This window comes from Arachis ipaensis, chromosome B01 (genome assembly GCF_000816755.2).
Source record: "Arachis ipaensis cultivar K30076 chromosome B01, Araip1.1, whole genome shotgun sequence".
In the NCBI taxonomy this organism is placed as follows: Eukaryota; Viridiplantae; Streptophyta; class Magnoliopsida; order Fabales; family Fabaceae; genus Arachis; species Arachis ipaensis.
This window is the reverse complement of record NC_029785.2, coordinates 15338460-15355373: the sequence shown is the minus strand read 5'-3', so window position 1 is coordinate 15355373 and position 16914 is coordinate 15338460.

Genomic DNA, 16914 nt, shown 5'->3' with positions numbered 1-16914 from the left:
TAATACTAATATTAAAATAGATAATTTTAATCACAATACTAGCATTAAAATAAATCAAACAAATTAATAAATATTTAATAAAGTTTATATTTTTATTAATAATGGTACATAATTAAAAATAGAGTTTAACTAACATGTGTCTTAAGAGTAAAATGATAAACTTATTATTAGTGAAAAATTTTAAATGTTTGTATTTAATGTGTAAATTTCGAGCAATTAGTAAATAACTAACTAATAAATTAATTATTAATCAAAGTGATTAGAAAATGGGATTTGATAGTTTAATGTGATAGAGAAAATTAAAATGAGAATTTTGACACTAATTTTAAAGAATTTGGCCGAAAATTGAGTCAAACGAGCCGAACCGAACGAATCGGGCCATAATGGGCCCAAGGCCCAACCAATTCATATATACTCATGAGCTTCAGCTCATTTGCTTCTCAAACACGGGCACGGATTCCATGTTCCGAAGGTGTTTGGCACACCAATGCACATAGCACTTATCTTCAGCTGACCGGTGCGCCTTTGGATGTTGTCCGTCGAATCTCTCTCGTTTTTTTCCTCCAATGGTAGAGATCACCCTTTCTCTTCCCTCCTTTGATTGGTTAGTGAATATCTTGTGTTAGAGAGGCTATTTTACAAATTTATTTTGTTGCTGGTTATTTTTGTTAGATCTGAAAACTATCTAGGTTTATGTAGAATTAGTTAATGATTTTTAAGATGAAATTATTTGCAGTTAATGAATTTGTGTTATGTTTAAGCAGAGACGATGGAGTTAGGCTGGGAAGGAAGGAGTTTCATCATTGACGTCGTTTGAGGCATACTAGAATCGCATGGATGTTTACATTTCCGTCACTGACCATCAATGGAGTTACAGGAAGTTCCCTCCACCCCCACCCCACCCCCTCGCAGAATCACACTGCAAAGCTGCCTACTCTCCGAATGGCGCATCTGTCGCGACTCATTGGTTCGAAGGATGACGATCTGCACAATGTGATCGCTGGAAGGGGTTTCGATCGCCGTTGATAACAAGGAGTGTTGTTTCGGGTAGACGTATGGCTTTGACGGAGACGATCAACAAGGAAGGATCCAAGCGGCGTGGAGAACATGGGCTAGAGAATGACGAAGGAGAGGAAGAACACTTTTCGGGTCGGGGTGGGTCAGGTTGGAACACTGTTGGTTGGACTTGGCTCAATCCAGATGGGCCTGTAGATTATAATTTTTATCTGAAATCAATGATGGGCTCAAGTGTTGGGTTATTTATTATTTTGTTAAAACTAGATCACTGGTTTGGTATGATCCTCTTTATAATACCCAAAAAAAAAAAAACCCTAACATGGCTGAACAAAGAAGAGGAACACCCAGGACAAAAAAAAAGAGGAACACCAAATTAGTTATTGCATGTATAATTAGTTGATGAACAATCTAACAGCAGTATTAAATATTTAAATTTCCTTAGGATATAATAATTAAAATACTCTATAAAATCAACTTTTCTAGTGCATAAAATTAACAGAAACGTTGAATATTTAACATGCACATTTTTTTTCCAATTGAACCCAAGATTGTATTCGTGCAATATGATTGGTTGAGGATGAATACCTACCCTTTAACAAGCAGAATTTGATGTGGCTTTGTAAGGAGATTTTTTTATTCAATAAAATAATAATGCACCTCTTTTATTTTTGGAAAGATAAAAAAATAAATTAAATTATTTCATTGGGAAGTACAATCAGTATTAAATTATTGCTTTGTAAAATCGAAGCATTTAAATTATTGATGTGTGTTGTTGAATCTTGTTGTTTATGACTTTATGCTTCTTCTCGTATCTGGCATTACAGTATGTAGCATTATATGCTATTTTATTTGGAATTTACGCATGATTATCCTTGTATGGAATATATTTTTATTGTGTTTCTGTTGTTGTGCTTGGAGAATCCTATGTTTGATCTGGTATGAAGGATTCGTTGGATGATGATATAGCTTAAGCACGAGGCTATACACAAATTATTACATTCGTAATGCAAACGGATGTGTGGAAAGATCCATTATCACTATGTTTAAAAGATAATGCTCACACGCATAACCTTCGCATCCAGCAGTCAGTATTTCACAACGGCATTAGCTAATAGGTCCACTCGAAAAAAAAAGACCTGAACAGTACAATACTACAGCCCGTTCTCAGTTACATGGGCCGCCCTAGTTACATACATTGCGGGGGAGGGGTCGGTTTACGGTGTCTCCATCCCGTTGTTGCACTGGGCCCTAAGACCTGGGACTTTACCTGTCCAGCAAAATGTCGGCCAGCTACCGTATGATTTCTTTTAGTTGAGTCTTGAGTTCTTGTCTCTCTCTTTCGATCTAGGATACATGGTACTCGATCGACGCAACAGCCTATTGTAGGTCCTCAATCGATTGGCTGGCTGCAAGTGACTAGACGTGGGGGCATCGCAAGAAGACAATTTTCGCTTACCAGATGCACCTGGTACCTCCGCGGGAGTCGTCGTCACCGTCGTATCGTGCCGTCCACCGTGAACGAATCGATTGAACTCCCACGCCGGTGGGAGCTCGCTGCCCAGCCCCGAAACAAGCGAAGTCGTCGTCACCGTCGTATCGTGCCGTCCACCATTAACGAATCGATTGAACTTTATTCCAGCGGGAGCTCACTGCCCAGCCCCGGAATAGGCGATGCAGTCACCTGGAAGTAGTTGTTCCAGGCGTTCACGGCCTCTTGGTAACTCCGGTAACGAAGAAGCAGGTTCCGTGGAAAGCCATCCACCTGAGCCGATGCCGTCTCGCAGTTGGGGTATATTCTGGGTATCCTCCCTCTAAAGACGACGTACCACCTACCTTCTGTTCGCATTGCCATCCGACTGTTAAAGGAGATCTGGTAGACCTTGCAGAGGGAGAGGGAGTTAGGCTTGATGGTGCAATATAATTTATGGGTTTTTCTCTCACATGGAGGCTAAGAAATAGAAGAGTAAACAAATAAAGCAACTAGAATGGTGCAACAGCAGTCGAGGTTTACTTGCACGCGGACCCTATGTTCAGGAGTAGGGATGCAGGGACTCTAGGTACAGGAATAGGGGTGTACTTGCACCAGCAAATCAAAAAGTAATAACATTTGTCGTTTTCACCACTATTAATTTCAATGAATTTATTATATTTTTAGATTTAATTTTTATGAAGAATTAATTCCCAATATAAATTGTTATCGAGTGAACTTTTTAATTTTAATATGAAGAGAGTGTTGGTGTATATCAAGGTTATGGAGGAAATTGTAATATGTGTTCCCAGTTAAATAGGATATATGCTTTTTTAATTAATATAATTATACTATCGCGATAAGTAAAAATTATACTATAATAATATATAACAGCTAACAAAAGTGTCCGTCCATGTATTAATGCCTGGTCTTATCTGGACGCATTGGTAAATGAAGAAAACATCTAGAGAAACGTATGCGATACTGAACCACAACCCCTCCCCCCCACGGCAATATATTAAAAAGCAAAATGCCACAAGGTCATTTACAAATTCGTCTATCCTCTTTATAATCTCCAATAATCCCTCCACGAAGTCCTTGCAAATGGCCGAAAGTTCCCAGAAGGACAGAAAGAAAGTGGACGTATCCGTTCAGCACGAATGTCCGCTGAATCTTCTTCCTCACGAAATATGGTCGAGTATTGCCACGATGGTTGCATCAAATTCGATTAAGGATATGTTCAACATGCAGGCGACGTGTAAGGTGTTCCTGGATGTGGCGAGTTCAGTCGCTGTATACAAGCAAGCGACGATGTCGTATAAACCGTTAGCGCACTTTTTTCTTTACCTCGACCAGCCTGAAAGGAGATTCCTTGATCGCTGCGTGGAAGTAGGAAATGTGGATGCTATAGTCCGATAGGGGTTCGTGGAGTATCTCCGGTTTGGCCGCCGTGACAAAGGGATGGAATTGCTTGCTAGGGCCTCAACAGAGGGTAGCGTCGAAGCAGGTTATCCGTGTTCCATGTTGCTAATGATTGATCACAAAGACGAGGAAGAAGTTCAAAGGGGGTGTTCAAATGATGGAGGTTGTCCGTATTTCTGGGCAGCTCGAGAGCTACAGCAAGTTCTTCAGGGACATTTCCAAAGATATCATGGTGCTCTTATCAGAAATGTTTGCATCTGAATGAACGTGACTGTTTACCACTCTTGCTAATCCTCCCCCGACTGTACTGTTGTGGGTTTATCTTTATGTAATCCGCCAATATAGTGGCTAGCAAATGCCGGTTTGTTATGATCATTCATTAACCCCTTCATTAACCCCTTGCTATGCGTACTGATGGTGTATTTTATTTTATTTTATTTTTGTTAAAAAACTGCCAGTTTGATCAATTAATTTATCATAATTATGTGGATGGCACAGACGACGCAATTAATGCGTATCCTGGCTAGAACTTAGTCCAAATAATGCTTTCTTCTTGAGTGGGATATGATCTAAACTCTGCACTATTGAAGTGACGTTTGAATGGACAGAAGACTGTTAAATCAAGCAACCTTTTATACGATCGTCGCTTTTTTTTTCTGGGGCTGGGAACTAACTTAGACCGTGACAGTGCATTTATACAAAACAGGTAACTTGGATATGCAGTAGGGAGTCACCGAAAGGGGTTAGGTAAAAAATGGGAACAAGATATTTTTTTTATATGTGCAATGATAATTGACGATGGTGTATAAAATCTGTAGAATCATTGAATAATTAACTCATGAAGGCTAATTTTTTTTATATTGGATTATTATTGGTGTTTTTCATTAATATTATGATGTTTTGGTATAATGCAGTGATATGGGATAAAAAGAAATTGTGAGTAAACATGATAAGCTCGAAGGTTCATCGACCTGAAGGGTTCGGGCCAAGAGATCCCATAGAAAACATGGGACTCGTCCACGGACATCAAGCTCGGATGGAACAACTCGAACAAGAGCTAGAGAGACAACGAGAATCCGAAAGATCCCTGAGAAGGGAGGTACAACGGCGAAGGAAATTAGAAGAAAAACTCTTGAAACTGGAATCCGACTTAAAAGGATAGGAGAGTCCGAGCTGACCGAGAAGAAATGCCTCTAGCAGGGGGATTCGTTCATAGAATAAATCATGCAAGCCAAAGTTCCTCGAAACTTTAAAAGCCCAGACATGGATCTCTATGACGAAACGACCGATCAAAGACATCATCTGAGTAATTTCAAAAGTCATATGTATTTGGCAGACGCGTCGGATGCAACTCGTTGTAAAGCTTTCCCAGCTACGTTAACCAAGGCAGCAATGAAATGGTTCGATAGTCTACCACCCAGATCGGTCACCTGCTTTGACGATTTGGCGAGAAGTTTCCTTACCCGATTTTTTATCCAAAAGGATAAGGTCAAACATGCGTCAAGACTCTTGGGTGTAAAGCAAGAAGTCGGAGAATCTTTACGGGCCTATATAAAAAGATTCAATAAGGCATGCCTGGAGATTCAAAACCTCCCTACGGAAGCAGTTATAATGGGACTAGTTAACGGTCTTAAAAAAGGTCCTTTCTCCCAGTCTACATCAAAGAGGCACCCGACTTCCTTTTATGAGGTACAAGAGTGAGTCGAAAAATATATCAACATGGAGAAAACTGCTCAGTTAAGAGAGTCTGTCCCAAGACAACATAATTTATATACAGCTCGAGACAAAGAGAAAGAATAAAAAAAGAAAAAAGAAAAATACAGCTCAGATAAAACTTGAAGGTATCACAAGTATACCTCGCTACAAGTTTTCCTTGTTGACGTCTACAGAAAGATTCACCACACAGAAAAGATTCTTCCTCCTAGACCAGTCAAAAACAACAAAGGCGAAAGTCGGTCAGAATACTACAAATACCATAAAATCTACGACCATTTCACCAATGATTGCTATTATTTAAAAAGTGTGATCAACAAATTGGCTAGAGAAGGTGGGTTGGATAGATATTTAGCAGAAATGTATATTTTTTCTATTTAAAAAGCGTGACCAACAAATAGAAAAAATATTTATTCGTAAATAGAAATTATAGGTATCACCCCACCTCCTCACATGAAACACGAACAGTGACACTTTGACACTAGAAAACATCAGACGCTACCTTAAAAGGAATTTGGACCTCACGTTTAAAATCAAACTTATTCGTTTTAAATAACCTTCAAAACAATTATGTATTTAAATGTTGTTAAAATATCTCATTTTTCTTATGTTATTGGTCTCAAAAAAATCACTTAAGTAAATATGCTCTCTTTTCATTTTCTTTATAAAATAAAGACTAAAGATATAGAATCGATAACATTTTCTTTAAAAAACTATTGGTCTCTTAAATTTTATAATATAGAATTATAAAAGATTTAAAATCAATTATATATGCACTTTAATTAGGAGGTTTTTTTCGTTGATTTTTTTTAGCAGTGAAAAAAAAATTAAAATTTAGTTAAAATACAAAAGGAGAAATAAAACGTCAAAATATTTGACTTAAAAATAATCTTAATTAACTTTTTTTTCTGCACAATACAGTTAATACTTTTTTCTCTATATCAATTCCTTTAAATGAATAACAGTTTGAAATCCGAATCAGTTATCCAACCACTTTAACGGATGGTTCACTAGTTCAATCATAAACTTATTAAAATAAGCTCGACTTGGTTGGTTCAATCAAAATCCTAGTCATCCAATTATTTGGTTGGATCGAGTCATTTGTTGGACCGTCCAAGCATTAGACCCATAGAAAACTAGGTCGATTTAGTCAGTTTTTAGCTAAATTGGTGACTTGATCGATTTATATTACCCAAACCAAAGCATGCCTAAATTTTGTTTAAAAAGAATTGAAAATGGTGTCGTTTCCAGGTAAACCCCCAATTCCGTGATGCCCTAATCTAATGCTGATGACTCACAACCCTCAACGTCTCTCTTCTCTCTCGTCTCTTTCGTTCTCGTCACTCCTCCCTTAAGCTCAAGCTCTGTCATAGTCTCATTTCTCTCACTGTGGCTCTCACACTCAAGCTCTTGGGTTTTTGGTCTCTCTCACTGCTTCAGTCTCGCATCTGATCGTCATTGTCGCTCTTTGTGTTGTCACTGTCTCGCAACCAGTTGCGCACATTCCCCGCAATCGTCATCGTTGTTGGCAGAAGCAGCAAGTCCCGGGGATGGTCATTATCACACTCTGTCTCATCGCTGTCTCCGACTCAGACGCGCGCATTCCCAGCGCTAGTCGTCATCGATAGCAGAAGTAGCGGGTCCCAGTGCTGGTTGTCGTTATCATCTTCTTGTTTTAAGCCTCGCTGTTAACTTCCACCTCCTCTTTAGCTTCCTTCATGCAACCGGAAGCTGGTATCCGATTTGGTGAGTTTTAAAAAAATCTTTTGTTCTTTCAGTTTCAATTTTGTTGCTGTAATTCATCACTGCGCTTTGATTTTGTCGCTGAAAGTTGAATTTGTTGCTAAAAGTTAAATGTGTTGCTGAAATTTGTTACTCATTATCATCATTGAACCTTGAATTTGTTGCTGTCTTGTTGAAATAATCACTTAGCTTATATTTTTTGTTGCTGAAAATCATCACTAGTTGAATTTGTTACTGATTGAACTTTGAATTTGTTGTTATCTTGCTAATTAATCACTTAGTTAAATTTTTTTTGGCTAAAAATCAACACTGAGTCAAATATGTTATTGATTATTATCAGTTATCACTGAACCTTGAATTTATTGCTGTCTTACTGAAATAATCAGTTAGCTAAATTTTTTGTTCCTGAAAATTATCATAGTTGAATTTGTTGCTGTATGAATATATTCGAATTTGGTTTTTAGTTAGTTTGTTAATCATGAGCAAAATGTTGGTCAAGCTCCAAATTTATCCTACGAAGATGTAGATGCTGACTTTGATATTACCCCTTGGTAGGGGTGGCAAACGGGCCGAAATCCGCCGACTTGACCCACGTAACCCGCCACAAAATACGGACCTGACTGGAATTTTGAAACTGTCAAACTTCAAAAGGCCGTCTAACCTGCACTGCCTAATCTGTTGGCTTTCACAATCTTAGGCGGGGCGAGGTGGGCTTCCCCAGCGGAGTAGGCATTTTTTTGTCATGGCCATGTTTTTACAAATTTTTATGATGTTATTGATCTATAAGAAGATGAAGATGATAATCGAAGATGTTTTAAGTTATATTTTGGATTATGTTTTATGTTTGATTGATTATAAACTTGAAGATGTTTAATTATATATTTTGGACAATGTTTGTTTTGCTTTGTACAATGTTGGTTTTATTATTTTGTTTCAAAAATGTTAATTTATGAATATATTTATTATATATTTATAATTTTAAAGACTTTAATGTTTGTGAATTTAGAAATTATTATTTTTTTATGTCTTTAGAAATTATATATATTGTTTAATATTTAATAATAAAAAAATGAGATTTGGCGGGCTGCGTTAGGCGGCGCGGGGTGAGGTTTTAGGACCGCCTCATTAGGCGGGGCGGGGCGGACCAGCCCGCCAGAGGGCAAGCTTTTGGCGGGGGCGGGGCAGAGGAAAGAGGAATTCAAGACCGCCTCACTAGGCGGGCCAGCCCAACCCTCAAGATGGCGGGTTTTTGGCAGGACGAGACAGACTCTTTCGTTTGTTACCCCTATTCCTTGGAAGTACTTTGTACTAGTGACTAGTTTGGTTTTTTTTGTATTATTAGTTATGTCTAAAAATTGATACTTGATTGTTATTAATATGTTTATAAAGATATGCATTTAATTTAATTATATTTTTATAATTTTATATTTTTATTTAATTATAATCAAATTAAGAGAATAAACCAATAATCTATCGATTAAACTAGTAATTCGGTGACTCAATCATATAAGCGGGTCACTTACCAATTTGATTATGATATCTATGTAATAAACATTTTCTTCCGCATTAGCCGCCACACTTATTTCAAGATATTTACATCATTTCATTGATGTTTCCATCAAATCTTATCTTTCATTGCTACCCACAAACGAAGGAAACAAAATAAAAGAAAATTTTTTCTTCCGTATTTGGCTCATTCTCTCATCACTCATTGATTTTTTCACGCACATCGTTCCGCCACTGTCCTCACCTTCCTTGTCACTTCTTTGTCTTATTTCTTTTGCTATTCACGCTGCTGTTGTCCGCCTTGACTCTTTCTTTTTACCGTCCCTAACTTCGTAACTAGTACTATTTTACCTTTTTCCTTTTCTTGCATTTGATTATCTATATATCTGTAGATCTGTCTCTCAGTTCCTCGCGTTGATTGTTTTCTTTTTCTTTTTTTTTCACCAACAAAAAGCATCATTTGTCAAAATCATCCGATTTTCAATTAGGCCCGATTTACCAATTTTCGGATGATTTTTTGGTTTACCACCGATTCAAAAATTAGATGATTCTAGTGACGAATCGAACCGGATTAAATATTGATTTCTAATTGAACTAGTTTGATCGGCTAGTTCGCACGGTTTCAAAACCTTTTCAATAACTAGTAGTCTATCTACATTTTTTTTCTTTTTTATATATGGTATATATTATAAAATGATAATCATTATTAAATTAGTCAAAATTTTAAGAATAAAAAAGAATATATTAAACATGTTTATAAATACTTTTTGATATATCTAATTTTTTTAATTGTATATTTCAAGAATAATATTAGTTGACCAATATTATTTTCTTATTTTTTGTCATAAATTTAAATTAACCAGGATCAGCCAACTCTTTTTTTTACACTAAAAATATTAGCCTCATAGCATTTTATTCTTTTAACCTGTGGTTCTATCTCCATATACCGATATATAATATTTGTATGTGTAGTTCTTATTAGAAAATCTAAGATAATAAATTATGTAGAAAAAACAAATAAAACAAAAGATGAAACATGAATTAAATACCCAAAAAATTTTGTTAGCCTATATAACATAACAAGTATATATTAATCTTCGTCATCGCACAATATTTCATACTTCTCACATAACACATACACTACTAATCTGTCTCTTGTTTTGAAAAAGGTTGATGGCGGTAAAAAGATCAATAAAACCAAAGTAAAATAAAAAAGAGAGAAATACAAAAAATTGATACTAAAAATTGCGAACTTACTTTTGCAAAGAGAAAAGACCGTATCATAAAAAAGGCAAATGAAATAAAAGCTTTATGTGATACTAAGATATACAGAATTTTATTAGAAAAGATGGCAGCACTACCAACGGATGGGAATGAAGGACCAAGAAAGTAGTGCAAATCTGTAATGATCAATATTGACATCACATAAAGTTCTTATTTCGTTTACCTTCTTCATGTATAACCTATTTTTTTTGCAAAAGCGAGTTAACAAATTTTTTTAGTATCAATCTTCTTCATCTCTCTCTTTTGTTTTTCTTTGATTTTCATGATCTTTTCACCACTACCCTCCATTTTCAAAACAAGAAGTAGATTTCTAGTATATGTATTATGTGAGAAGTATGGAGTGTTGTGTGATAATGAAGATTAATGTGTTTTGTTAGGTTTATATAGACTCATAAAATTTGGGTATTTAATTTATGTTCTATTTTTTGTTGTATTTGTTACTCTCACATAATTCATTATTTTAGATTTTCTAGAAAAAACTATACACACAGATATTAAATATCAATATATAGGGACGGACCCAAGTAGTGAAATAGGGGGGCATTTGCCCCCACTCTTCCTTTTTTTTTTTTAAATATATACATATATAATATTGTCCCATTTTAAATTTTAAATGACCCCATTACAAATAAATTTAGCCTAATTATTTAAAGTCTCAAATCTATTTTATCTTTCTATCATTTTGATTATTAGTTAACCTAATTAAATTTAGTCTTCTCTCATTCTCAAATCTCAGCTGTCATCACTCTTTTATTCTCTTAAATCCTCTTCTTAGTTTTAACCTTATTTTTCTATTCCTTTTCTAGTGGTCATCTTTTTTTCATCAAAAGGTAAATTTTAAGTTTTCTATTTTTTTTTAATATAACTCTTTATGACTCTATGTATCTTTCAATTTCATTGTTTCTCTTTTTGATATTTTCAATTACAAATTATAATTCAAGCCATTATAGTTTAGGTATTAATCTAATTTTTTATTCTCTTTATAAATTTATATATTTTATTTTATTCTCAATTTAGTGATCCTTATTATTTATTTGTTTATCTTTCGTTCTATTTTCTACTTTTGTATTTTTGTATTTTGACTAAATTTTAAAATTGTTTCAACTCTAAAGAAAACCAAGCCAAAAATATCTCCTAATTAAAGTGCATTTTTAATCAAATTTAAATCTTTTTAAATTTTATAACATGAAATTTAAGTGATCAACAGTTTTTTTAGGAGTAAAACACATTAATATTTGTTTCAGCCTCAAAATTATGTCAATATCTTGTTTTAATTTTTTTTTTACATGAATGTTTTGAATGATTCTATATAAATTAAAATAACTGAATTTAATTTACACTCCCTCAATGTAAATTGAATTAATTGATGTCAATTTAGAAATATACCTGATAAATTAAATGAATTAGATTCGATTTAGTGTAGGAGCAATCCGTATTCAATGTAAATCGATACAACTAGATTCAATTTACTACAACATAAATATCAATAAGAAAATATTCCTATTTGGATTCAAATAAAATATCAAAAAAATTAAAACGAATTAGAATAAACGTCCAACTTTTGTACTTTAGTTCAAATTCCTGAATGTCTATATTTTATAAAATTATAAATTTAAAATGGAACAATAAATAATTTTTAAAAATTTATTAAAAAATATCCTTTGACTCATTAGTATATAAAGAATCATTATCGGGACTTTTGGTGTTGAAAAAGTTAATATAAAGTATAGCCCTCCAAAGTGGTATAGGAGTTAAAACTTAAATATTTTTTCAAAGTCAGAAGTAACATATAGTTATATATTATAAAATGACCAACTATATTTATATAATATGTAATTTGAGAAATAATTAAAATACTAATCGATTAAATTATTATTTAATTTGTGAAATTAAGCTAAGTATAAATTTATCCTCTGAAAAATTCAAATTTGAGTTAGAAGTAATGTGTAAAATCCGGTTAATTAATAACTAATTAACCCATAAATTAGAATTTATTCTAGAAAGCAAAAAATGTGATTTTTATGTCTTAATATGATAAAAGAGATTAGAATGAAAATTTCGATACCAATTTTAAAGGAATCGGCCCAAGATTGGACTGAACGGGCCAAACCGGGCCGACTGAACCCATATTGGGCCCTTGGCCCAACCAAACTAAACCTAAAACCCTTATTTCAGCACTCTCTCTTCTCCCTTAAACCCCAAACACGTTGGGCAGCCATGGAAGGTAAGAAAACTCTTCCAAAAACATAAACTCTCACTTGATCTTCAAACCACCATAACTTTTGATCCGGAGTTTCGATTGCCGCACCGTTTGCGGCCACGTGTTCACCGCGATGAGCTCTACAAAACCAACTACTTTTTTCTTGAGGTAAGCCACGATTTTAGTCCAGTTTTTTCAGCCTTAAATTCGAATTTTATGGAGAAAAAGTATTGAGATTTTGGGTTCTTTGATGTTATAGGATCCAACTAGCTTGAAGGAGAGGCTTAATCTTATCTCCTTGATCCTTGGGTGTGATAAGATTCTCAACCCTAGTAGAATTTGTGGGTTTATGATGTTTGGATATTGAGTTGTTGTGTTTGGATGTGATAATTGTAGTTAGGAAGTGTATATTGTAAGGCCCACATCGGTTGGAGAGGGGAACGAAGCATGCCTTATAAGGGTGTGGATACCTCTCCCTAACATGACGCGTTTTGACGAGTGAGTGTGGGGGGCTTAGGCTATCATCCCTATCATCAAAGGCAAAACCGTGAGGCCTTGTGTGCCAAAGCGGACAATATCGTGCTAGCGGGTGGTCTGGGCTGTTACAGATGGTATCAGAGCCAGAACCCGGATCGATGTGCCAGCGAGGGCGCTGGACTCCCTTAGGGGGGGTGGATTGTAAGGCCCACATCGGTTGGAGAGGGGAACGAAGCATGCCTTATAAGGGTGTGGATACCTCTCCCTAGCATGATGCGTTTTGACGAATGAGTGTGGGGGGCTTTGGCCATCATCCCTATCGTCAAAGGCAAAACCGTGAGGCCTTGTATGCCAAAGCGGACAATATCGTGCTAGCGGATGGTCTGGGCTGTTACATATATATGTGTGTTGGAGCTTGATTGAGGTTTTGGAAAGCTTGAAAAAGGACTTTGGTGTGCTAAAAATCTGTTCTTGGAGGTGTTGAAGCTTTGAGAGCTTGTGGAAAGGTGATTTGGAAGTGCTCCGAGTTGAGCGGGAAAATCGGCTAAGGTATGGTCTTGGTTTCCTATATCTAAAATGTAATGTGGTGTGAAAACTTAGGCTAGAGGCCCTAAGATAGGAATTGAATTGTTGATGTTGTTGAATGATTGAGCTATATTGTGTGGTCATATATGTGATTATGAATATTGATGTTTTGATGGTATGATGCATGAGAGATATGCATGTTTTGATATATGCTTGACGATTGGTTGAGGTTGAATCGTGAGTGAAACTCTGTTGATGATGGGGATGATATTGATTGTATGTAATGATGGTTGATTGGAAATGGTGTTGTTGGAAATTAGGATGAGAAAGAATATATGACATGATAATGTGTTTGATATTGAGCTATTTGATTGAGATGGGTTAAAATGGTGGGGTGGTAGTTTGTGAACTTGATAAAAATGTTAATGTATGAGTTGAAGAGGCTTGAGTTTGATTTTTGGTGTGTTTTGGTTGATTTTAAAAAGGGTCGGAATTGGTTTGTTTTGAAAATGGCACTTTGTGGTTTTGTATGAAAATGTGATTTTTGGGCATACTTTGACGGAGCATAACTTGGACTCCGGATCCCCGATTTGTGCCAAATTTGTTTATAATGAAATTGGATATGGGATGTTTATGCCGTTCAAAGAATGGGTGAAAAATGATTTGAAACGAAGAAGTTATGCCCGTCGGAAGATTGGGGTTTGAAACTGTAAATTCTGCAGCTTTTTAACTTAGTAAAATTTTTGGCAGAACGCATTCCCACGTATATGCGTGGCTGACGCGCAGGCGTCGTTTTCAAATGTTCATTACCCACGCGTGCGCCTGGCCAACGCGTATGCGTCGATGAGCTAAATTAATTGCCCAGCCAATTTTCCCGAGAGTTGTGCGGGAATTTCGCTAGTTTTGTGCGTGGGGCACAAAACGCACCCACGCGTACGCGTGGCTGACGCGCAGGCGTCACTTGGTTTTTCTCCCATACACGCGCTCGCGTGGGCGACGCATACGCGTCACTATGACTTTTGGCTTTCCATGCGTGCACGTGGTGTAACACCCTAATATTCAAATCCTTATGCTCGAGTCATAAGTCAATGATATTACGGTGGTACGACTCTCAGGTGGATTTTTAATATATCTCAAGCATTGGCCCGGAGCAAGTGGGACGAACCACAACCCTTGCTACTGCCCAGGCATCTCAAACATATATTCATTCCATCTCAATTCATATTATCAACATTCATTGTTACCAAATCTCAAACATTAACTTGGAGCAAGTGGGATGAACCACAACCCTTGCTATTACCCAAGTATCACAAATAAACATTTATTCATAATCACCCTTCATTATTATCAATCCTCAGACAATGACCCGGAGCAAGCGGGACGAACCACGACCCTTGCTACTACCCAGGTATCACAAATACACATTTATTCAAAATCCCACGATTAAACTCGTTTATCATAATCCTCCTTTTCCGTCTCATACCCGGAGCAAGTGGACAACGTCACTGCCTACTACCCGGGGTCGCACATCACATTTCAATATTTTTTCATTATTATCCATTTAACATATTCATTCATTAATCATATATGCATTTATACTCAGCCATAAACAATAATGGCTTTGCCGTAACCCGGCAATAACTCAGCCATCCGGCTCATGGTCCAATCAAGAACGGGCCATTTATCAATAAATATAGCCCTCCGGCTCATGGCATACACGGTACTTCCACCATCATCCTCCATATCTCATATAATCATCTTTGATCATCATTGATCATAACTTTTCCCCTTGCTTCACTCGCAAGTTACCACATCCCCTAGCTCATTGCTAGGCATATCAGAATGATTTAATACATAAGAGGTGAGATCGGAGGCTTAGAAGTATGAGATTTGGCTTTTAAAACTCAAAAATTAACTTTGGCATGAAAACAGGGCCACGCGTACGCGCACTCCACGCGCACGCGTGGATGGCCACAAAACTCATCAACGCGCAAGCGTCATACGCGCGGACGCGCGGGTTGAAAAATAGCCAAACGACGCGGAAGCGTCAGCCACGCGTACGCGTGGGTGCTCTTGCGCCCCAGGCACAAAACTGGCACAACTCTGGCACAACTCTCGGGAAAATAGCTGGGCATTTGGTGCAGCGCATCGATGCGCCCGCGCACACCACGAGCACGCGTGGATAGTGCCTTCTTGAAGAACGACGCGTACGCGCCAAGTGCGCCTACGCGTGGAGGGTCATTCTGCTAAAAATTTTCTAAGTTAAAAGCTGCAGAATTTACAGATTCAACTCCCAATCTTCCGACGGACATAACTTTCTCATTTTAAATCATTTTTCACCCGTTCTTCAAACGGCAGGGACATCCCGGATCCAATTTCATTTCTAAATAGATTTGGCACAAAACAGAGATCCGTATTCCAAGTTATATCCCGTCAAAGTATGCCCAAAAACCATGTTTTCATACAAAACCACTAGGTGCCATTTTCAAAACAAGCCATTTTAAACTCTTTTCAAAATCAACCAAAACATGCCAATTTCAACCCTTTTTGAGATCAATCAAAATGTACTAAAATCCACATCAAGCCATCCTCAACTCACACATTGACACTTTACCAAAAATCCCCAAAACCACATCTAACCATTTTAACATTTCTCAATCAAATGGCTAAAGGACAAACACAATATCATGTCATACATCCTTCCTCATCCCAATTTCCAATAATACCATTTCCAATCAACCATCATTATACGTAATCAATATCATACTCACTATCACGTGATTTCACCCACAAATCAAGCTTAATCATTCCCCAAGCATATATCACAACATACATATCTCTAATGCATCATCATACCATCAAGGCATCAATAATCATAATCACATATATGATCACATAATATATCTCAACCGAACCAAACATACCTCGTCTACATAATTTCACCCAAAATTACCAAATTCCACTAAAAATTATCCTCAAAACCATAACCAGCACTCTTTCAAATTTTTTGGAGAAAAATTTTCAACAGTACCTCCCCAAAAATTGGAGTTTACCACCCGTCACGGGCTCCCTCAAACCAATCTCAGTACTGCATCTGTATTTCAATTTAGTGGCTTTCACATTCATCTTTCAAAACCAATCATTATAAATCTCAATCTAATCCCAAGGTCACTATGACCAAACATCATGGTACTCATCTCTCAAACACGACAACTCGCACTCTCTCATCATCTAAATCCAATTATGCATCAATGATAATTTCCTCATCTGTTTTAGAACCATCAAGGCTCACAGCCGCAATTAATTCCAATTACCTAGAATCATTATCTGCATAAGCTCACTAAACTTTTAAGTACTCAAAGCATAAAGCATTTCCAATCATGCTCTACTTTTCCTTATTATTACCATACTATGCTAACGCTTTAGCAAGCTTCCGCTATACCACCTTGATTTCTCGTCAAGTATTAGTTCCATCACTTATTTCCTCAAGTACTAAACCACCACTTAACTTGACCGACAATTCGAATTAACGTTTCCAAATCCATCATTTAGGACCATC